This window comes from Lissotriton helveticus, chromosome 12, assembly GCF_964261635.1.
Source record: "Lissotriton helveticus chromosome 12, aLisHel1.1, whole genome shotgun sequence".
In the NCBI taxonomy this organism is placed as follows: domain Eukaryota; kingdom Metazoa; phylum Chordata; class Amphibia; order Caudata; family Salamandridae; genus Lissotriton; species Lissotriton helveticus.
The window spans coordinates 419,787,910-419,812,765 of NC_136073.1; positions in this window are offsets into that span (position 1 = coordinate 419,787,910).

A 24,856-nucleotide genomic window follows, 5' to 3' on the forward strand; every position below is an offset into this window, starting at 1 on the left:
AGCAATTCAAGGTGCATAATAGCGTTTACCCATTTAAAAAAAGAAAAATAATTGAACTAAATATGATTACAAAATCTAATTGTTATATCCCCTACTATGTAAGCAGCAAAATGCTCCAAAACGTTGTGTGCATTTTGCCATATGACCTCTAGACTACCTCTCATCCCTCTTCTTTACAGTAACCAAGCCTTTGGGTTGAGGATGTTGTATTTAAAGCTGCCTCTCATTGTTGTGGGTTTCCTGCGTTTGTGTAATGCGAAAATGCTCTGTTAGATGGAATCTCATTGGGCTTTTGTTCGAATCAGGAAGCCTTTCATTGCATTGGTTTCTGTTTCGTGGTAGTACCCGGAGAATGTCCCTCAAACATGGTGGTTAGACTTCAGCTGCTTTTCCTGTCTCTTATCTCACATGGACACGTGGCCCTAATTTACGAACTGTAACTCGTGTTACTGCAGTAGTACTATAAATCATCGTACTACAAAGTGCTCTTTACAAACCGCACTTTTCTAGTAACTTGCACTTGCAGTGTTGCAGTACCAGTGGTAGGCTAAGTGTAGTGCTGGGTGTACTACAAAAGTGCTAGTTACTACAAAAGTGCTAGTTACTACTAAAGTGCCGTTTGTAAATACCTCAAAATAGTAAACTGTCTTATCTTTGTGAATCATCCCCTCTCTCTAGTTTCACAATGCATGCCTTCTAGCCTGCATGACATATGTGATTGCTGAACTGCACTGTTCCCCCTTTTATTGAATAGGTTTTTTATTAATCTTCATTCTGTACCGCGACCAAGAAAGTCATCAACATAATTTGGATCTAAATAACATTTGAACACACAAATAGTTAAAAAAGTAGTTGAAGTCTTTTAAATGTCAGATCCCGTTCTCTACCACGTTTAAACTGGTTGTAAAGTAAGGCCTTAGTTGCCTATGTGGTTGTAGGAAGGTGCTTCCGTCTCTGTAATAGCATTGAAACAGCATGTGATGGCAATATCTCATTTTTAAGAGGTGTGCGTGAACATTAAAGTATATTTCTTTTTGGCAAATTGTGAACAAGATTAAGCATGATTCATTCCGTGACCTTTTGTTTGAATTCTTGGACAGTGACCACTAGTCGTACATTCACCTGACATGGTGACCACCTGCAAAAAATTACTTTTAGGTCCCACGGGCTAAATTTATAACAGACATCTGTATCTGTTTAAAAAAAATCACGCATTTGCAAAGCCAATCGGTCAGGCCTTGGCAAGCGGTTTAGTGAATAATTGTTATTATTTTTATATTGCGAGTATGGGCCACAACAATAAAGAGGAAAATAAACATGGCACTTCCTAAGAGTGGATGCCACGTGCTTGTGATGTTACAAAAATAAAGTAAAAAGAAAATCACCGATGCACCTGTTTTACTGATAATCTTTTAAAATAGCATTTTTTTTACTTGTATCATGGCTATTATAAGTGTGATTATTTTTACTATCATTATTATTATCAGTGGTATTAGTGGTAGTGGTAGTAGTAATAGTAATAGGAGTAGGTAGTAGTAGTGAAGGAGGAAAGAATAAACCACTAACTACTCAGTATTTACATTCCAGGCAGCTTCATTATTACAATGTTACTTAAAGACTTATTATTGACAACTTTACAAAAGAGATGTAAAATAAATATCCTTCTAACTGGGCATAAACATTCCAGACAAAATACATTTATTGCGTTTAAAGTCACTATAAAAACAAAATAAAAAACAAACTTTGAACCATCTTTTTCACTAACAAGAAAGGAACTATTTTTACATGCATCAGAACAATATGCACATGCTTTGTACAGTCACTCAAAGTGAAAGTACCCACTGGGAAAGTGAACTGTATGCTGTGGTGTGAGGAAACAAAATGTGAATGACAAAAATGGAAGAAGGCTGCAGGGCAAAAACCACGCTATATGTAAATTATGTATGAGTTTTTTACAGAAAACCCCAATAGAGTGGTGAGACAGCTAAAGGGGTTTGAAAGGCCAGACCTAAAAAGTACTGCCCAGTGTCGACCCGCTATACTGCAGAAGGATATTTGTTTTGAGCAAGTACTATAAAGGTCAATAATGCAGGAATTCTAATCATATACATTTTAATAAATCACAAACGTTGTCCATTAGTTAATGAAAATGTAACTAAAATGCTTATACTGTAAATTGCACATACAATGTTTATTTAGTTAAAAGATTTAGGGGAACAGATGTAAATATTAGATAGTACTATACATCACTTAAAATTATGGAAAATAATTCTCAAACTCTGAAACTCAAAAACAGACAGAAATGCCGTTTTCTAATCAATATTTCATGTGTAAATCATCAACATCTAGACTAATTTCCACTCACTTCTGTAGAAAATTACTATCTTGTCCAGGATGCTCACCTCAATTTTTCCCTATCTGTTTTGCTTACATTATACCTCTGTGCACCTTACACCTGCTAAACAGGAGTAAAGTGCCTGCGTGTGCCCTTTAAACATGTCAAAACTGACTTAACATTGATTGGCACAATTAACTTTTCTATAGGGCCATGGTACATGGTGCAGAAATACATCCATAGGGCAGAAAGTTAACTGGACTGCAGCAACTATTGTGCCAACCCCTGCAGTGGCTTTGAAAAAATGGCTGCAGGCCTACTCTGCATAGTCTGACTGCAGCAGCTTGAACTCTTCTGCAAAGTCCTGTCCAAATCACCCCCTTGACATGTAGGGAAACCTGTTTTTAAATATCACCACAAAGCGTGCCTTGCTGCCCACAAGGTAGGGTTTGTAGCATTTAAGAGTGCAACAGTTGTGGCATTATAAATGGCATGTTACAGCAGTAATAAGGCCCAAAACGACATTGTCACTAGCCAGGCTGCAACAAGCACACCAGAATAGTCAATGGATGGAATTTGCACTTTAATCTATAACTTTTGACCTGTACCAGCTACAGACTTTATTAAAAGACACTTGTTTTTATATATTTAATAAAAATACAATCTAACTGTGAAGTTGGATTTTTCTTAAATAAATTGGAAATGTAGCTTTTAAAAAGTTACCTTTACCCTGCCTGGATCTGCTGGAGGCTAATGCACCAGCTCTTCTGCAACTGCCCAGTCTGTACATGGACTGGATGAGGTGTGAAAGAGGTGTGAAAACTGCTTGCAGAGCAAAAACAATGACCTGGGAGTAGAGAGGTGATTTCTTCCACCTCCCCTGACAGGAACACCAGTTAGGGTTGGCCAAGACACTTAATTTACTTCAAAGGGGTCTTCCCTGCAACAATTAAATATTAGGTAGCACCTGGAAATGCAACAGCCTTTGCCCCTATGGTCAGAATAAACCCAGATCTGTGACTGGAGGTGAGTGGCTAGTAAATTTCAGCACTCTGTCAGTCATCTTGTTGTGTTTGCTATGTTTGCTTGTATTTTGTCAGTTTGATATAGGTCAAACGTAGGCTGACACAGCAGCCGGGCATTTTATACAGAACGTTTTGTTATAGTGGGAGCGTCTCGAAGATGACGTGTTGTGTACGTACACTATTTTTGCGCTGAGTACGTAAAAATGGGTTACGGAAACCAGGTTGCGATTGGTAGGGGGCACATGATTAGGGCAGTACAAAACAGTAAACTGTGCATGTTATGTTCAAGTTACGATTTTCGTTTCTTCATTAACCTAGACAATCATACATACTTACGTTAACATTATATATGTGTCCAATTTTAAGGCACAGTGTCATAAAATGCCAAAGCAAGTATTACAACCTGGGGCGAGACAACTTAAAGAATGCACTGCTGGAAAGATGCAGTAAATATTTTTGGCTGCTTGGGTATCATGGAATCGAAGAAACAAGGGGGCATATTATCAAGGGGCTTTATCTCCGCTTTTTTGGCTTTAAAAGCCAAGAAAGCGGAGATAAAATTATCTCCCTATTACCAAGCTGTCGCTAACACCAGTTAGCGACAGCTAATAGGAGATAGTGACCATCTTGGGCCCCGCTTTGCATATCAGTGATATTTATCACTAATGACATGCAAAGTGGGCGTGCCAAGATGTTAGCGACTGAAAACAGTCGCTAACATCGCTATCTCCTATTACCAACTTTTGGAGGTATTCGCGCTAAGCGCGAATATCTCCAAAAGCTAACACCTGCCCTGAGCAGTTCTTAGCCATGTTATCCAATGGGAGGTGGATAACATGGCTAAGAGCATTTGCTCGATAATGCATGAATATCGCTGACTTTTCAGCGATATTCATGCATTGCGGCCGTTTTTTATCGCATTTGCGATAAACCTTGCTAATAGCAAGGTTTATCTGCGATAAAAATCGCCGATTTGCGGCGATAATTTTTGTCTCTAAATAAGTTAGAGACAAAAATTATCTCTATTGGTTGGTAATATGCCCCAAGGTTTTCTGTAATTCATATTACCCGAAGAGAGGAGCACCAGGAAAAATAAATGTGCTCATGTTTTGCTGTGTTTACATAGCAATTCAAGGTGCATAATAGCGTTTACCCATTTAAAAAAAGAAAAATAATTGAACTAAATATGATTACAAAATCTAATTGTTATATCCCCTACTATGTAAGCAGCAAAATGCTCCAAAACGTTGTGTGCATTTTGCCATATGACCTCTAGACTACCTCTCATCCCTCTTCTTTACAGTAACCAAGCCTTTGGGTTGAGGATGTTGTATTTAAAGCTGCCTCTCATTGTTGTGGGTTTCCTGCGTTTGTGTAATGCGAAAATGCTCTGTTAGATGGAATCTCATTGGGCTTTTGTTCGAATCAGGAAGCCTTTCATTGCATTGGTTTCTGTTTCGTGGTAGTACCCGGAGAATGTCCCTCAAACATGGTGGTTAGACTTCAGCTGCTTTTCCTGTCTCTTATCTCACATGGACACGTGGCCCTAATTTACGAACTGTAACTCGTGTTACTGCAGTAGTACTATAAATCATCGTACTACAAAGTGCTCTTTACAAACCGCACTTTTCTAGTAACTTGCACTTGCAGTGTTGCAGTACCAGTGGTAGGCTAAGTGTAGTGCTGGGTGTACTACAAAAGTGCTAGTTACTACAAAAGTGCTAGTTACTACTAAAGTGCCGTTTGTAAATACCTCAAAATAGTAAACTGTCTTATCTTTGTGAATCATCCCCTCTCTCTAGTTTCACAATGCATGCCTTCTAGCCTGCATGACATATGTGATTGCTGAACTGCACTGTTCCCCCTTTTATTGAATAGGTTTTTTATTAATCTTCATTCTGTACCGCGACCAAGAAAGTCATCAACATAATTTGGATCTAAATAACATTTGAACACACAAATAGTTAAAAAAGTAGTTGAAGTCTTTTAAATGTCAGATCCCGTTCTCTACCACGTTTAAACTGGTTGTAAAGTAAGGCCTTAGTTGCCTATGTGGTTGTAGGAAGGTGCTTCCGTCTCTGTAATAGCATTGAAACAGCATGTGATGGCAATATCTCATTTTTAAGAGGTGTGCGTGAACATTAAAGTATATTTCTTTTTGGCAAATTGTGAACAAGATTAAGCATGATTCATTCCGTGACCTTTTGTTTGAATTCTTGGACAGTGACCACTAGTCGTACATTCACCTGACATGGTGACCACCTGCAAAAAATTACTTTTAGGTCCCACGGGCTAAATTTATAACAGACATCTGTATCTGTTTAAAAAAAATCACGCATTTGCAAAGCCAATCGGTCAGGCCTTGGCAAGCGGTTTAGTGAATAATTGTTATTATTTTTATATTGCGAGTATGGGCCACAACAATAAAGAGGAAAATAAACATGGCACTTCCTAAGAGTGGATGCCACGTGCTTGTGATGTTACAAAAATAAAGTAAAAAGAAAATCACCGATGCACCTGTTTTACTGATAATCTTTTAAAATAGCATTTTTTTTACTTGTATCATGGCTATTATAAGTGTGATTATTTTTACTATCATTATTATTATCAGTGGTATTAGTGGTAGTGGTAGTAGTAATAGTAATAGGAGTAGGTAGTAGTAGTGAAGGAGGAAAGAATAAACCACTAACTACTCAGTATTTACATTCCAGGCAGCTTCATTATTACAATGTTACTTAAAGACTTATTATTGACAACTTTACAAAAGAGATGTAAAATAAATATCCTTCTAACTGGGCATAAACATTCCAGACAAAATACATTTATTGCGTTTAAAGTCACTATAAAAACAAAATAAAAAACAAACTTTGAACCATCTTTTTCACTAACAAGAAAGGAACTATTTTTACATGCATCAGAACAATATGCACATGCTTTGTACAGTCACTCAAAGTGAAAGTACCCACTGGGAAAGTGAACTGTATGCTGTGGTGTGAGGAAACAAAATGTGAATGACAAAAATGGAAGAAGGCTGCAGGGCAAAAACCACGCTATATGTAAATTATGTATGATTTTTTACAGAAAACCCCAATAGAGTGGTGAGACAGCTAAAGGGGTTTGAAAGGCCAGACCTAAAAAGTACTGCCCAGTGTCGACCCGCTATACTGCAGAAGGATATTTGTTTTGAGCAAGTACTATAAAGGTCAATAATGCAGGAATTCTAATCATATACATTTTAATAAATCACAAACGTTGTCCATTAGTTAATGAAAATGTAACTAAAATGCTTATACTGTAAATTGCACATACAATGTTTATTTAGTTAAAAGATTTAGGGGAACAGATGTAAATATTAGATAGTACTATACATCACTTAAAATTATGGAAAATAATTCTCAAACTCTGAAACTCAAAAACAGACAGAAATGCCGTTTTCTAATCAATATTTCATGTGTAAATCATCAACATCTAGACTAATTTCCACTCACTTCTGTAGAAAATTACTATCTTGTCCAGGATGCTCACCTCAATTTTTCCCTATCTGTTTTGCTTACATTATACCTCTGTGCACCTTACACCTGCTAAACAGGAGTAAAGTGCCTGCGTGTGCCCTTTAAACATGTCAAAACTGACTTAACATTGATTGGCACAATTAACTTTTCTATAGGGCCATGGTACATGGTGCAGAAATACATCCATAGGGCAGAAAGTTAACTGGACTGCAGCAACTATTGTGCCAACCCCTGCAGTGGCTTTGAAAAAATGGCTGCAGGCCTACTCTGCATAGTCTGACTGCAGCAGCTTGAACTCTTCTGCAAAGTCCTGTCCAAATCACCCCCTTGACATGTAGGGAAACCTGTTTTTAAATATCACCACAAAGCGTGCCTTGCTGCCCACAAGGTAGGGTTTGTAGCATTTAAGAGTGCAACAGTTGTGGCATTATAAATGGCATGTTACAGCAGTAATAAGGCCCAAAACGACATTGTCACTAGCCAGGCTGCAACAAGCACACCAGAATAGTCAATGGATGGAATTTGCACTTTAATCTATAACTTTTGACCTGTACCAGCTACAGACTTTATTAAAAGACACTTGTTTTTATATATTTAATAAAAATACAATCTAACTGTGAAGTTGGATTTTTCTTAAATAAATTGGAAATGTAGCTTTTAAAAAGTTACCTTTACCCTGCCTGGATCTGCTGGAGGCTAATGCACCAGCTCTTCTGCAACTGCCCAGTCTGTACATGGACTGGATGAGGTGTGAAAGAGGTGTGAAAACTGCTTGCAGAGCAAAAACAATGACCTGGGAGTAGAGAGGTGATTTCTTCCACCTCCCCTGACAGGAACACCAGTTAGGGTTGGCCAAGACACTTAATTTACTTCAAAGGGGTCTTCCCTGCAACAATTAAATATTAGGTAGCACCTGGAAATGCAACAGCCTTTGCCCCTATGGTCAGAATAAACCCAGATCTGTGACTGGAGGTGAGTGGCTAGTAAATTTCAGCACTCTGTCAGTCATCTTGTTGTGTTTGCTATGTTTGCCCTAGTTGTCCATGGGTACGCCCAGACGTGGGCCCCTTGCTCACTGTCCACTCCATTCAAGCTAGCCTGGCTGATGAGGGGTGAAATCCCATATCGGTCCTAGGATGCTTGTTTCCAGTCCAGTGAGGACCTGGCCTGGCAGTTCAGTCTGGACTGTTCCCATGAGGAACAGGGTCAAGACTGATTTGCATATGGCTGATTCCAAACCAGGATGGCATAGTGAGCAAAAGAACGATGGATTAAACCCAGATCTGTGACTGGGGGTGAGTGGCTGCTAAGTTTCAGCACACCCGTCCATCATCTTGTTTGTTTCCCATAATCAGGCTGGCACCAAACTCAATGAGAGGAAACCTTCCCCCAGAACCAGTTTCGAGTAACCACAGAGGATGGACTGCCTCAAGGGGAGAAGGGTTTCCCCATCTTGGATTTTGAGAACGAGGGGTACTGTGTGATTGTTTAGAGCATGAAAAACAGGAAATGCTGATAAAAGTGGGTAGGGATTCCCCCAGAAACTTTATCCAATTGGTTAGGAACGGTCCCACTAGTTGGTGCTAGGCTTTTATATGACACCCAAGGCACTATCCTCCAAAGAACTTCTGGACCTGTAGTAGATGAGAAGAGGATATGATTTGATATCTTTGACCTGAGAGAAACCCAGAATGAGTGGTCCTGCTCTTCCCTATACCCAGGGCAAAGAAATGCACTCCAAGGGTCAGTTGGGTGACCTCCTCTGTGGCTACAGTTACAAAACAAGAGCCCTTTTTCCTAAAGTACCCACCTGACCAGTAGCAATGGGACCTAGGATTTTGCTGTTGGTCTCCTGTTCACCCTGATAGACACGAAGTACCTCCCATCAGGACCTGGAGGCCTTAGCAATGTGCTCCTGTGATTGTTTGAGAACCAGATACAAATTTGGAAACTTAACAAAAACGTTCCTCTAGGACTCCGGAACTTCAGCAGGGCCCCCTGAAAAAGTATTGGAGTGGCAGTTCCATGGCATTAGACTGAATGTAAGATTTATCATGGTAAAGGCTCCTATCACTTCTAAAGAAATGACTAACTCCCTTTCTGGCCTTTGGATCTATGGCAGTGTGTAAAATTTTGGCAGCTCATTCAGGGAGAATTTTTCTTTGCAAGAAGTAACAAAGTCCCTTTAAGTGGAGAAACCTAGAAGATATTTCAACACTTTTCTTTGAAAAAGTGCCAAAGTTCCATTCGGAATTGTTACCTAGCATTTGTTACAAAGTTTTAAACATTTTACCTTAACTTTCAGAATTTTTCCCGGGAACAATCCACTTATTGTAGCTGACCAAGGCTTTGCTATGGCCAGCCTCAAATCATTTCTAGGTCCCGGTCTCTCATTTCCATAGACTACCATTGCTATTTTGTTCTTTTTTTTATACTATTTCAACTTAACAAATAATATCTCCTGTTCCTCTTATCAAATTTTTGGTGTATTGGTATTTTTATCTATTTTTCTTATTCAGTTTGGGATTTATATTTCTTCAGGCTTGAATGTTATTGCTCTTTTGGTACTACATAAATACTTCACACATTGCAACATGCTGGAACGTTTAAGTTTGTATATCCTGTTAGTGAAAAACTTCTAAATTCATTTTTCACGACTGTGAGGCCTACCTCTTCCATAGGATAACATTGGGTCATCTTATATCATTTAAGTACTGATTTTTTATTGGAAACAGATAAGCATTTCATGTTTGGTGTCTGAGAAATTGTAATGAAAAATTCTCTTTAATGGTTAAGCCGGATTTTAATAAAAAAAATTTGGGAAAACCATTTTTGAAAATTACCATTTTCCTGCTATTACTTTTTTTGCGTGCAGCCTGTCCAAGGTCATGATGTGGTGTAGTTGGCAGTTGGACTTAGTTCATTTCTCTACCCCTGTTGTAAGTCTCTAGAAGTCCATTTGGCCAAGCTTCCACCTGCCACCCAGGAGATGAATAGCCCCTTAGTTATTAAGTGTGAAGTCACTCCCACAGCTCATCCAAAGAGCTTGGGTGTGGGAAACTGTCCTATTCCTCTGACAGCAAGACCATCTGGGCCTTGGCCAGGCCAGGAACTTAATTAACTTCTAAGGGATTTGTGGTGTCACAGGAAGTTGTAGCCCACGCCTGGGCCTGCCTCCTCTGTTGTCCTTCAAGCCAGCTAGGCACCAATCCCAATGGGAGAGGAGCTTCTCCCAAAACCAGTTTTGAGTGACCACAGAGAAGGGTTTGGTAATTTACCTGGCTACACAGCTAGGGTAGGAGCTCTGCACAGGGGAAAAAAGGTACTGCCATCTTGGTGTAGGTAGAGAGAAGAACAAAAACACTGAAACTGCTGTAGAAGTAAGTAGGGTAACCCCAGGGAACTTTTTCCGAATTAGGGAAGGGAGTGGGAAAGAGTCACCCCACCCACAGAATAGTGCCAGGCGTAATTGGGGGCAGCCCTGGGCACCTGCATCAGAGCAGGAGATCTGTGGAAAACCTAATAGGGATTGCACCTGCCGTTGTCACCTGTGATGAGAAACCTAAGAGCAGGACCTACTCCTGCTTGTACTCAGGACAAAGAAGTGAACTCCAGGGGTCAGTAGCCTGACCTCCTGTTAAGTTACCAAGATACAAAATCTGCAAGAGGTATACTTTTTGAAAGAGCCCAGATCACCAGTTTAAACTATATCTGCCTAGGACCATGTCAATATCTTCTGCTGGAGTGATTCCTGACCCTCAAGAACAGTTTCTGAGGTCTTGACTGGTGTTAAAACGTATTCTTCCTGGCCAAGCTGCAGAAGCCAGGCCTTAGAATTGTTTATATCAACTTTCTGCCTAGAGAAACAACAGATACCGTGGGTCATTGTCAAAACTGTAGCCATGGATGTTGAATCGCTGGTGGCCTAAGCTTGTTGGTTTGCCGCTGAAGGAAATCCACCTTTCAAAAAAGCTTCTAAGTCCAAATGTAGAGGGCTTCGCCAGGCCCGACGCTGAGTAGCATCCAATCAATGTTGAGGCCTCCCTGAGCAAAGACTTTGGACTCCTCATGCTCGCAGCTTTCCTGCCTTCGTCAGTGATTCCATTGTGACAGAGCTCTTCAGCAACCCATCAACATCGAGCCATGCTTCAGTACAAGCTTGGAGTCATCAACAATGATTTTTCATCTATAAAGTTTTGTAAGTCGGAAGGTAACTCTTCAACCGAGACAAACCTGGTCCTTGTATCCAACCCATGTTCCATCATGGTTAGTCTTATAACTAGGGTCAGGCAGAGGTTTCAATTCTGCTGGCGGAATCGGAGTAATTTTGGTAATCCCACATTACTCGTGTAATGCAGAATTACTGATTCATTAAAAATGTCACTGGTTCTCCAGCAGAATTTAATTATGCATTGGTTTCTAAGCTTTACAAACCATTGCATGCGACTCACTACCCTTGCATACTCGGCACCGATTAATATTCAGTGCTTTCTAAACTTTAGAAACCACTGCATACCAGCCACTCAGCACTCTTACATACTCTGGGTGTTTGGAAAACATATGAGAAATAAAATATTGTGATCCAAAGAATAGCAGGATATCAAAAATATTGTCAACAGGAATATCAAATGTAAAAATATTCTTTTTAGTGTTGCATTTCGTATTGTTATACAAAACCTTGATGTACAAATGATTGTTGTATGAGATATCATTTGTAAGGCTTAAATAGTATGTAATTTATTTTGGGGGGTTTGATTGTATATGTGTATTTTTTTAAATAGTGTTTTTAGTTAGATCCTTTTCTAGTTATGATATTGTTGTGATTTGTGTTTTTGTTTATTAATGCATATAATTAATTATTTAATATTTTTTTAATAGCAGGGTATTTTTTTAAGGGGATAAGGGTTAGGAGATCATTCTAAAGATATGAAAAATTATAATTTTGAATCATTAATTTTATTTTGTTATATTAATATTTTAAATACATTTTAAGTTGTTGTTACTTAAAATATATTTTGTTATTAAATAATTTAAAAAGAAATACATCCTATAAAATTTAAAAACATATATATTTTATAATAAAGTAGAATATTTAGAAAAAGTTCAGGGTAAAATTTAACATTGTATTTCATTTTTGTAAAAATATTTCAAATTGTATAAAAATGTAAAACAATGTAAATTTTAAATAGTAATTTTAATTAAACAAATTCTTAAATAATAAAATGTATTTACATTTTTGAAATGTATGATTGTTTTCAACAACATATTAATTTTTAATAGGCATTAATATAATAATTTTATATAATGACATTTAAATATGTTTATAAATGTTTGTAGTTTAGATTAGGCCTCGGCAGAGCTGGCAGAGTTTCACTCTGTGGTATTCAACTGAGTTTAAGGGAAACTCTGTCAAATTCCGTGGAGTTCTGTGAGTGGGCAGAGTTTTGCTTGGCCAGTGTCCACCCCGACCTGGCCCACCAATAAATTCTCTCGACAAGCCTTTTACTCTATTGTATTAAAAAAAAACTCCTCAAGTGTGCACATAGTTAAAATGACCACCTGCCCGCTACTCACTGGATCCTCCGAATCTGTTTGGGGTCCGCTAGTCATCTTTGTAAAGATGACATTTGTATATAATGTCAGTGGTTCCAGCTTATTAGGGAGCCAATTCCATGGCTGGACATATTTTATGGGGGTCGCGAGCTAGAGGGAAGGACTGCTGATATGTAAGGCATCCCAAGATGTCAGGATTGAGGGCAACTCAGCCAAACCTAGCGCACTTCACAGAATTCCAAAGTGCTAATTCGCAGTGGAGTTAAACGTGCCTCAGTATTCAATGTGCGTAAAGACTGCCCATCTGATCAGTCATCAGCTGCTGGCGGGTGTCTTGTGGTTTGGATCCGACAGTCAGTCCGTGACTGGTGTCTCACCTACAGCAAGTCATTCAGAAAAACCATCCAGTAAGCTTGAGTCGGTCAGTGATAGCCTGTCTTCACCCGGGCATTCCCTGTTGCTGTCTCTGATTGTGGAGGATATCCTCCCACAGCACCGGGTGCGAGGTGGCAGCCTGCTGCTTCTCAGGCCGCTGATGTTGTTCTTGCTGTAAAACAGAGATTGAGCCCCTTTCACTGCCCCTTTGTATGAGCACCGGCAGCCCCCTTAGCCCCAGCACTGCCACAGGATGTGACGTCACCGGCCCAGCATTGTGAGTAATGATGCTGTTACCTGGTGGTTTTGTGCATCCATCACATCTGAGTCGCTGTGTCATTTTCCAGCAAGCATACACCCTGCTATATGTGACAGTTCTCTGTAAGTGCATAGAGAAGACAGCCAGGTGTTTATCCTGGCTTTTTAAAACTAGTGTATTTGAAATTAAGTCATGCTTCACATGGGTGGTGGGGAAATTCTATGGCAGTCGGAGCTTTCCTTTGATCCCTGCATTGCTGCCTCCATTTACAAGCCAGCAACCTGATTGTGTATGTAAAATGTTTAGTTTGTACTACCTTGTGTACAATATTTTATTGTGAAGCGGATATTGTCTTTTAAGCATCCGACACCTACCTCAAATTGAATTAGATTGGAATGAGAATAGTAAATGTCACCCCTTTAGAGTCCAACACCTTCCCCAAATTGGTTTAGCTTGGCGTGGGAACAGTAAATGTCACCCCTATAGTAACCAAAATCGTCCACCAATATGTTTAGATTGGAGTGGGAATAGTAAATGTCACTCGTTTAATTTGTTTAATAATTTATGTTGGATTGCGATAATTTTATTTTATTCAAAATATACTTATTTTACTTTTATATGTATGTAGTAGAAAGGCTTTGTTTTATTCTATTTTTATTATTGGTGATTACTGATATAAAAAAATAGTTCTATGCTTGTAGCCAACCAATAATATTATTAGTTACATTTGTTTGTGAATGAAGACATATCACACATTTTCTATTTTTATGCATGTTTTCAATGTTATTTATTGTATATTTTTACATTTCTTTCATATATACTTCGAATAAAAAGCAAAAAGTACATAAAGCTAAGTAAATAATACATTTTTCTATTATTATTTATTGATAAAAAAATGGAAATTATATTATTATTCATTGTATGCTGTACATTTCAACTGTTAGTTTCATTGTTCAAACACATTTGTTTACATTTTGTAACTTTTTATATACATATTGTTAGCAATATTTTGACATATATTTTATTAGTGTATTTTAAATAACTGTGCATATTTTTTGCTAATGTGTAATTTCTACTTTTCATTTTTTCATTTTTTGTAACATTATTTGGCATATTTATACATGTTTATTATTTGTTATTCTTTTTGAACAATTAATTCATGTTTTTACAATATTTCTCATTCATTTCTATGGGACGATAGTGTTTTTACTAGTTTCATTTAGTGGCCATTTGTTTTTTACCACGCTTTGCTATTGTGCAATCTATTTATGTTATTTTTTGTCTATTTCAAGAAGCCAGGTCATTATAAGGTGCTGCTGTTAATTGGTAAGTCCTTTATTTATGGATTTTTTTAGGGTTTAGGATTTAGCTCTAGAAGTTAATTATAGTGTTGTTGGTATAGATTAGGCGTTAAATCCTGGTCTGGTGGGCGGTGCTGTGGCAGTCTTAGGCGGCGATTTATCAGGCTCATTGAAGAGCGTGACATGCAGACCACCGCTGTCAGAATGCCAACTGCATCTTCCTACACGGTGATCATGCCACACCATGCAGGTGTAAAACCAGTGAAGCACAACATGTGCCCCCTGCATGAGCCCCCATGCTTAGAAGCAAGAGAGGGCCCTGTTAGGGCCCCCTTAGTTGCCTCTCCGCCACTCTTTTTATGACATGCTCATCACCATGAAAATGTCAGGTTTAGGGTCTTTCTTACCAGTCTTGAGGCTTTGGGATGGTTCCCGGCTGCGGTTCTTGTAAGTCCTGTGTTGTTCGAGCTAGGAGCGACCCCTTCCGGTAGCGGTAGTGCTGCCTACAATGAAAGTCTAAGCAGCCAGTGCCCTCCAGAAGGTGATTCAAGAGGTAAACTCCAGAGGGGAAACACCTCAGATGATGATGAGACTCCAGGAATGTAGAAAAAGACAAGAAGCCAGTAAACACTGGGAGACCAGGAGCCCAAGAGGAACAAGGAGAATACTGGAAGGCACACTGAAGCAGACGGCACAAGGGAAAAAAGGACCACCAACAGAAGGAAGGGAACACCAAAATAGGAGCCAAGGAACCAACAGGAGTGAGGACACACCAGCAGGAACAAGGAGTGTTGCAAGGCAAGGAAGGAAATGTCCTGACCCCTTATATACTGAAAAATAATAAGTCTCATACAGGAACAGGAAGTGGCAACACAGGAAGGAGAGGTGTGGCCATTTTGGATAGGGAAAGGACTGAAGTGCAGAATAGCAAGATCGCCATGTTAGGAAGGTAAGAAACCTTCCGCCATTGCCTTCTGGGAGCAAGATGGAGTAGAGGAAAAAGCAACAATATGGCACCCAAAGGACTGAATCACCAGATGCCATCACCAAGTAAGTGTCGTGCCCCAAGGTGGTACATGTAGTTGCAGTCCCAGTCTGGGAGCTGTGGTACTCAAAAGGTACCTCGTGATATGCATGGGCCGCTGTGCAAGTATGCGGCGTGCAAGACAGAGAAAACCAACAGGCTTCGAGGGTGCTTTCTGTGATGCCACCAAATGGCAACAGCAGGCTGCCATGTTGCACAGCGCACCCCCGAATGGGAGGGAGGGGTGCCGGGGCTGCACCACGGCACGCAAGGAGAAAATGGGCAGCGCCACGAGTCACAATTCGGCCAGCAGCATAACAAAAAAGGGTGAAGAAAGGGCACTTCCTAATATGCTCCAGCAACCCTATATAGTGATCCTGACCGCTGGGCCACTGCCACAATATTCTCGATCCCCAGCAAATGCAGCAGTCCTATGGCGGTCCAAACACCACACTCCGAATACTGTGGGTGGGCCTGCAGTGTGGCGGTGGTTCGTGCCATCATGAGTACAGCGGTCCTATAGAACGCCCTACTCGTCATAAGGCCCTAAGAGTTTTCTACTAGTTTGAACTTATGTGTTTATAGTACACTATTTTAGTAAAGTATCACTATGTTATGTTAAAGTGTGATATGCTAGTTATATTTTGATGATTAACTGTTATTTATATGTATTTTTGGGAATGTCATTTGTTTGGCTGGGTAGTTCTTTTAATTTACTTTACAGGCTTTTGTATACGAAATATGGGCATTTGGAGTTTTTTTAAGGAAATCAGTTTATATTTATAATGCACCAATGGTTTTTTCTTTGATGTTCCTTTATTGGGTTTCCTGGAGAATTAATTTTTTTTTAAACTTGTTTGAGTGTTTTATGGGTCCTAGATACCTTGTATTGATTTGAGGGGTTTCTATTGGATTTATTATATTTTTTAATTTTGTGGGTCAGTTTTTGGGATATTATTGACCTCCTTTTTCGGTGGATTACTATCTTTTATTACATAAATAGATCTGCAGCTACAGAACAATAAGTTTTCTTTCTTTCTTTTCTGTTGCATGGGAAATGTGATGTTATATTTTTTATGTCAAAATGATGTGATTGTTAAGTGGAATAATTTGGTTTCTGTGTTGTAATTATTTTATGTGATGGATTGAGTTTTTTTTAACTATCTTGGTTGGTGATGATTACATTTAAAATATATATATATATATATATATATAATTTAATAAATATAATTTTTAATATATCAGTCTTTATTAACATTGTGTTTTTAAATAATTGTATGACTGATCTACTCTGAAATATTTTAATTTGATTAAAATATGTGTAAAACAAGTTTCGAGGTTATTGTATATAGTAAAAATCAATATTTTATGCAACGATATTTGTGTTCTCGATATGTATGCTTTTTATAGTTCGTTTTGTAGTTCAATATCATATGCATTGATATTATGTCAGGGATCCATACTCTGCAGTGATTACAAGTTAATCACTGCATAGCATGCAAGGGCACCAAATGGCATTTGGCTGTATTATTTTCAAAATGCACTATAGCATCCATTTTTTGGAAGCCAGGGTGAATTTTGCCAAATGCCCACACCACACCGTTACAGAACTCTCCGGAACCTTGAGGAATTGTAATATAATTTTGCATGATTCAGTGAAATTAAGCTCCATTTCCACCCATCCTTACTTATACCATACCTTTATCCCGATCAAGCACAAACAGTTGCCCACGGTTGCCTACGGTTGGCACTTTGCCCTTTTCTGGCACCATTTTTATTTAAAAGTTCATATTGGATGTTTGTTGTTTTGCTGTAAGTTTGTTAATTAAAATAGTTTCATTTTATATATTGTATTTTTATTGTATTGTGTTTTCAACTTGTTAACTGTTCTGGTATGTCTAAATAATTTACACTTTCTCAAGTTAAGCCTGTCCTGGAATCATAAGCTATTTCTTCTAGGCTGATGTTCAGGTTTTCTATCCTGTCCCTAGTTATTTTCTTGGACCTCTGAAACTCTAGGAATGAGTTGTTTTCTATCCTAGTCTGTGATACAGGAAGACCTCCTTCCAAGATTTTTGCAGTGGCTGAAAAGACTTTCTTATATGTTTTTGCAAGTCACAACCATTAATTGGACAAAAGAAGCAGGGCCAAGGAAACTCTGCAGTGCATCAATGTAGGGGATAGAATGAAGGAAGTGGCCCTTAGGGGCCACCCGGGTTACTTACAACCACCTGCTATGCCTTCCTAAGAATGAAGAGTCAGTCAGACACTAGAGAATACAAGCTTATATCTTTATTAGCAATGTTCTGCAGAGGAGTCCATCATGACCTGTGCCCTAAGATGTCTGCCGAGGGACTGCTCCTTCAACAGTCTATAGTAGATAGTCATTCCTCCCGAGAAGCCTCCAACCATTCCCACAATGGAAAACTACCGGCCTGGGCCAAACATGAACAAAGAGGCACAGTAGGATAAGCTAACACCTGCTAGATGGGTACATGCTATCAGGGATCCAATGCCACAGTGCTGGGTCTAAGCTTCTCCTAATGTGGGAGCAGAAACTACACATTCAGATAGGTATGCAATGGCATAATGGCCTATTCATTAGTAAGTCGAGAAATAGCCTTGAACAGAAGAGAAAATAATAACGAAATACAGGGTTCTGCTGAGGCAAGCAATATGAGCAATGAGGCCTAACTCAAGCACAGTCTAAGCAGCCTGTTAGGGATTACGAAATGCAAAATGGAGTCACACTCTCTAACTGAAGCCTGCACATTACAGGGATAACTCGTTGGGGCGCATACCATGAATTCAAATGGCATCTATTCAGCCACACACTGTTAACCTAATATAGCATGAAACGAGCGCATTGCAGGAATGGGAATTTCAAACCTAACAGACCCTCCTTTTAGCAGAAGTGGCAAAATGCTTTATTTGGCTATCCAGTAGGGTCTTTACAATTCTAAGGGGGGGGGGGGGGCAAATGCGTAAGTGCTCATGTGACAATCATGTAAAAAAAAAGCAATACACTTAATATGAAAATTGAATTAATACTCGAAAATGCCCTCATCAATGAGCATAATCTCCTGAATATTCTGCATCATCATAGTGGAGACTTTATTATCACGTCCTGAGAATTGAGGAGAAGAGGTGAGCTTGCTCAAACAATAGGTGCAACAGGCTGGGAGGCAATTAACACATAGGCAACATGTGAAGATGACACCTGCAATAGCTATCAGGGCAATTAGTATCTTCCAACCCCATGATATCAATAGACCCCAAAGTCACCCTGTGAGGGAGCATGAGCCATTATCTTGGTGGATTTCTGAAGCAAGTCTGTGTATGCTCTGTATTGCAGAGTATACAGTAGGGGCGCTATCAGGAATATACACGCAGCAGCTGCTGTCAATGACGCGACAGGATGATCAGCCAGGATGACATCTAAAACCATCCAATTTTGAAGAGCAACAAGTCTAGTAGCCTGAAGCTCGACTGTAATATTGGTCAGTATACCTGCAGCAGTATTAATAACTCCCTCTACTACTCTGGACAGGTGCCGAATAATATGGCTATTGAACATGGGACCCCAGAACGGCAGAATGCCCTTCATTATGTCAGTAAAATGCTGCAGGGAAGTATCTGTTTTATCAATATCATCTGTGTTGACTACTCTCTTAACTCGGGGGGCTAGGACATCCCTACGTTGTAGGCGATGAGTTTTGTGGTAAATGGGAGGGGCTATATAGACTGGGGGAAGGAGGTAAGAAAGGTGCATTGTCTGGACCAACCCTCAGGGAGCCACACATAACCATGAACACCACAAACAAGATAAACATTAGGCGGCGGGATCAAGGGCAGATTTTTGGGCATCCTCAATATGGAAGTGGTCTTGCACCTACGGTCCCCCATCTCTATGTATCCCACCTCTTGAACAAAAAAAATATCCAGTACATCTATCACCACCAGGGGTATGAGCTTATCTTCGGTGACATTGCATGCTTGGAAGGATTGGTAATATTCTGATACATTGAATTGCGAAAACCTATCTCTATCCATCTCTGTTCTGTTTGCCTTTCTACCTCGATCTGCAACCCTGAAACAAGCATTCAAGAATATTCGATCAAACCACCCATCTCCAGGGGAAACACCAGGTGGGGACCTATGATGGGAATTCATTGTCAAAGTGCAGTAACTGGTGCCTCTGTGTTCCAAGAAGTCAACTTGGGAGAATCAGTGGACCAAACTAAGGGGCACAATATGATGGCGGACGGACATGAGTCCGTCCGCCACCATAGAGTAGGAGGGAACCTCCGCATGGGCTGCGGAGTTCCCTCCTGTGCAATTAGGATGTGACCGCCACCCTGGCGGTCACATCCTCTATTTTTAACATTGCGGCGGGTGCGGCTTCAAGCTGCACCCGCAGCAATGTTAAAAATGCACACATTGCATTTATATGTAGAAAGAGGCAGGCACCGCGCGGTGCCTGCCGCTTTCTGCATACAAATGCAGGGGGGTACCATAGGTACCCCCCATGTGCACCCCCCACCCCCCCTTCACCTAGGGGCCCCGCAACGGGCCACCGCAGTGAAGTTACACATGCTTTTCCACGGCGGAAAAGCCGCCGCGGAAAAGCATGTTTCAGAGCCCATCCTAATCTGGCTGACGGTGTCTGAGAGACACCGTCACCATATTAGTGTTTTTTCGCCGCGGTTGTAAGCCAACCGCGGCGGAAAAGCTGCGGACGGAAACCAGGACCCACCAGCCATCCTAATGTGGCGGTGGGTCTTTGGTGGGTCCGCAGAGGAGTTTCCGCATCCTCCGGGCCGGCGGTGGCTTCCGCCGGCCCGGAGGAAGCGGAAAATCCTCCATCGTAATAGGCCCCTAAGTAAGGTGAACCATCCCTCACAACTATTAACATAGGATAAGGGCATAGGCAGCATGTTCTCACTTCTATGCATGACAGAAGGTAACAACCCAACACTTCGTTGTATTAACAGCTTCATTTGGTGCAACGTTTGAATAAAAACATTATCCTTGTAGGACTTTCGGTGTTCTTCTTTGTGAGGTGCTAAGGTACCAGAAATGTGTTCAGGAGGCGTTGGCGTACTACTTATCCAAGCATGCACAGGATATTTCCCTTCTAAGAAGAACAGCACCCCGAATCCGAATAGCAGGGAAAGCAAAATTATAACCACAAATACTATTTTACTCTTAGTGGACCAAGAGGACCAAAGAGGCCCATCTGAAGTGGGACGCGGAGCCGCAAAGTGCTGCTGCTCATCATGGATAGGGCAACCAAAGGGATACATTTAAAAAACTTCAAGGGCAACCTAGCTGTGTTACAGGGAAGGAAATCACAAGCTAGAGCCACTATTGCAACAACAGCACCATGGGGGCACAAATCACCCAGAGTCCATTTAGAGCCTTGCCGGTAGGCTCCTATTGTTCATCAACAACGGTGCTACGAAGCTCTCCCACGTAGGAGCTGCGCAATCGCAGCCCTTGCAGAAAACAAATCGTCTTCTTTCAGAATAGGGCACCCTCCCTCTTTGGCAAGTACCCTCAACTATTCTGTGCAGTGTCCAGGGCAGTGCACCAGTGTAGCTCACTGTAGTCTAATACAGGCAACATAGGCACGGCATCTACGCCCTAAGCTCAAGCCCTTCCCTAACTTCTGGACTGTTTGGCTGGTACACCGTCCTTCTTTCAGGGCCTCAGATTATATTTTGTCACTCCAGGCACTGTTTCATCAACAAAAAGGGGCATAAACTCAGGGTCAGGTGGGCATTGAGACTCAGAATCAGGTGTATTGGGAACAGAGTTGTCCGAGGCAGCCCTTTTCTCTGGGGGAATAGCCTCATACAGGGCCGCATCACTCTCTGTTCCCCTCTGCTCCCACCTCAATCGGGCATAAGAGAAGGGAACAAAGCATGGCACCCTCTCACATTCCTGATCAGCGATGCCATCATTGACCCAACGGTCATACGGGAGCGTAAGAGGTACCCGCTTAACATGTAATGCATGAATCCAGTGTTTTCTGACATCTACCTTCAGTGCTGTACGAGTGATGAGAAATACAAGAAGAGACCCCTTCCACTTCGGCTCCAGACAGCTTTTTTGTTGAAATTTTTTAATTAAAACAAAATCTCCAGGCTGTATTCGGTGCCCCGGCCCCTCTGGTACTGGCTGCAATGTGGCGTGTATCTGTTGGTGAAGAGAAAGAAGATCTTTAGACAACTCATACAAATAGTCTACAAGCAGGGGGTACTCAATCTCAGAAAAGCGCATGGGTCTTGGGATGGCCCAGACATTAGCGGGGGGTCCAAAAACTGCCTCATACAGGGACAACCCTGTCCTAGAATGCGCTGTCGCTCTGGTAGATAGTAAGGCCAAGGGTAACACATCTGGCCATCGCAGTCCTATGCTTTCTAGCTTCAGTTGGAGAGTACTATTGTACTTCTCACCAGACCTGCTGACTGAGGATGATTTGTTGCAAGAAACCTCTGCTTAATATGCAAGCCGTTGCACACCAATTCAATGACTGTTGAATTGAAGTGACTTCCGTTGTCACTCCAAATCACACATGGCAATCCATAGCATGGGAAGAACTCTTTTAAAAGTGCCTTCGCCATACCCATAGATGTATTCTCTTTAGGGGAATAAACCTTAATTCATTTCCTGAATGCGCAAATCATATACTTCAAGTTATTTGCCCATTCCATTTCAATGAAATCCATCTGGAGAATCCCGAAAGGGAAGGAAGGCGGTGCAAAGTTACCAGCAGGTGTAGGAGTATCTTTGCAAAAACAACAGTTGATGGACAGAATGCAGAACAATGTCATACATTCACCCTAGTACAGAGATCTGGGCCTAAATCCATTGTTTTTTTGCTCACCATTAAGCATGGGCGGATTTTGCAGATCCACGATTCACGGATTTGCGTATTCACGGATCGTGGATCCGCAAAATCCACGGATTTTGCGGATCGGCGGATTTGGGGCGGGGCTTCCATGCCAGGACCGTCGTGCCAGAATGAACCCTGCCCTTCATATTTATTCAAGAAGACGCCACCGTTTTGTGCCATACCTCTACTCAACTGGAGTACTTTCTACTGGATAATCAGTAAGTGCTACCTCGTTGGGTAAATGTATAGTGCTTTTACTACACTACAGCTACCTAAAGTGCCAGAGAGTTGTCTACAGCGACCAGGTGTGTGTTACTATGCAATCGCGCCGAAGGGCGCAGGGGTCCCTTGAGTGAGCTATCATAGTGGGTAAATGGCGGGAAGACGGTGCACACCACGAGTGTGTGGGCGGGGCCAAACGGACTGGGCTTCCATGCGAGTGCACATGCCTCTTGTGTGTATAAAAGGTCAGAGACCGATCAGAGCAGCAGATGAAGATACAGAAGCTCCTGGCCACAGGAACAGCACGAGGATTGCGCTCGTGAAAGTGAAGGATGCCAAGGCCTCTGTCCAGCATCACAGCTGAGTTTCGATTGTATATTTGGGAAGAAGGCACATCTGCCCAGCCTTGACAACGCTCACGATTGTTTTTTGGGCCGATGAATGAGTCACTGAATTTAAGCTTCAACTAGGGCACATGATTAATTGATCTCTGTAAGTGCTTGCGGTTGAGGTTTAATTTTTGTGCCAGGACCGTCGTGCCAGAATGAACCCTGCCCTTCATATTTATTCAAGAAGACGCCACCGTTTTGTGCCTATTGTAACTATTTTACGATGGCGCCGGCAAGCTGCCAGCGCCATCCTAAAATAGTTACTAAATTAGCTTCAACAGGAAGCTCTAATAGATAAGATAAAGCAGGCGCTCGAGCACCTGCTTTATTTTATCTATTAGAGCTTCCTGTTGAAGCTAATTTAGTAACTATTTTAGGATGGCGCTGGCAGCTTGCCGGCGCCATCGTAAATTAGTTACAACAGGCCAGCAAGGCTTGAACTTTTGCCCCCGGAATCCGCCGCTCGCGGATTTGCGAATTCGCGGTAAATTCGCGGGAGTTCGCGGATCGCGAATTTACCGAAAATTCGCAAAATCCGCGAGCGTAACGGATTTTGCGCTCATGCTTACTCACCATGCCGTTCCAGTTTGAACCCAGCCATATGCAAATCAGTCTTGACCCTGTGCCTCATGGGGACAGTCCAGCCCGAATTATCATGCCAGGTCCTCCCTGGACTGGAAACCAACATCCTAGAACTGGTTTCAGGGTTTCACCCCTCTTCAGCCAGGAAAGCTTGATTGTGGCATGGAGAGCACAGGACCAACGTCTGGGCCTACTCTTCCCACTCGGGGTAACAAATGCAAAAACAACAGTTGATGGACAGAATGCAGAACAAAGTCATACATTTACCCCAGTACAGAGATCTGGGCCTAAATCCTGGGACCCAGAAACCGGTACCAGGATGCTTGTTTCCGGTCCAGGGAAGACATGGCTTGGCAGTTCGGGCTGGACTGTTCCCATTAAGGCACAGGGTCAGACTGATTTGCATATGGCCATGTCTGAACTGGGGTGGCAGAGTGAGCTAAAGAATGATGATGGATTAAACCCAGATCAGTTGACTGGGGGTGAGTGCTTGCAATGTTCAACACTCCGTCCATCATCCCCTTTGGTTTTGCTTTGTTTGCCCTAAGTTGGCAGGGTATGCACAGACGTGTGTCCCTTGCTCACTTTGCCACTGGATTCAAGCTAGCCTGGCTGATGACGGCTGCTTAGCCAGAAACCGGTCCCAGGATGCTTATTTCCAGTCCAGAGAAGACATGGCTTGGCAGTTCGGGCTGGACTGTTCCCATGAGGCACAGGGTTAGACTGCCTTGCATATGGCCATATCAGAACTGGGGTGGCAGAGTGAGCTAAAGAATGATGATGGATTAAACCCAGATCAGTTGACTGGGGGTGAGCGCTTGCAATGTTCAACACTCCGTCCATCATCCCCTTTGGTTTTGTAGGAGTACCTTTCCCAGGATTATGCTTCAAACAAATTATACAATGCTTTACTAGGTATGTGGCTACCTTAGAGATATCACCGTTCTGCCATACTGGGTCCACTAGCTTGCATATTCCTTTGGCACTAATATGAGCTGGGCCATGGGCCGTGGTAACAACAGAGAGCACATATCAATTAGGCAGCTACCATCACTGTTTCACAGACAAGTCAGTCCAACACCCATTATCGTTCAAACAGCCTGTTCTCTCCTCCCACATTGCCAATTCATCTAGAGTCGCCTCACCCTGAATTTGCCTGACATTTTCCAATCTGTCCTCGAACATTCCATTGTCTGGGACCCACCTAGCGGGACCTGCCACAAACATCTTTTTCATCTTGGATTAAGCTGTCTCTTTAGCTGTCTGGTCTGTAAACGCATGTCCCCTCCCAACATCATCTCTGATGGCTTTATGAGTGCTACATTTTACTATTGCTAACTTATCAGTAAGTGTCAATGCAGACAGCAATCTATGTATC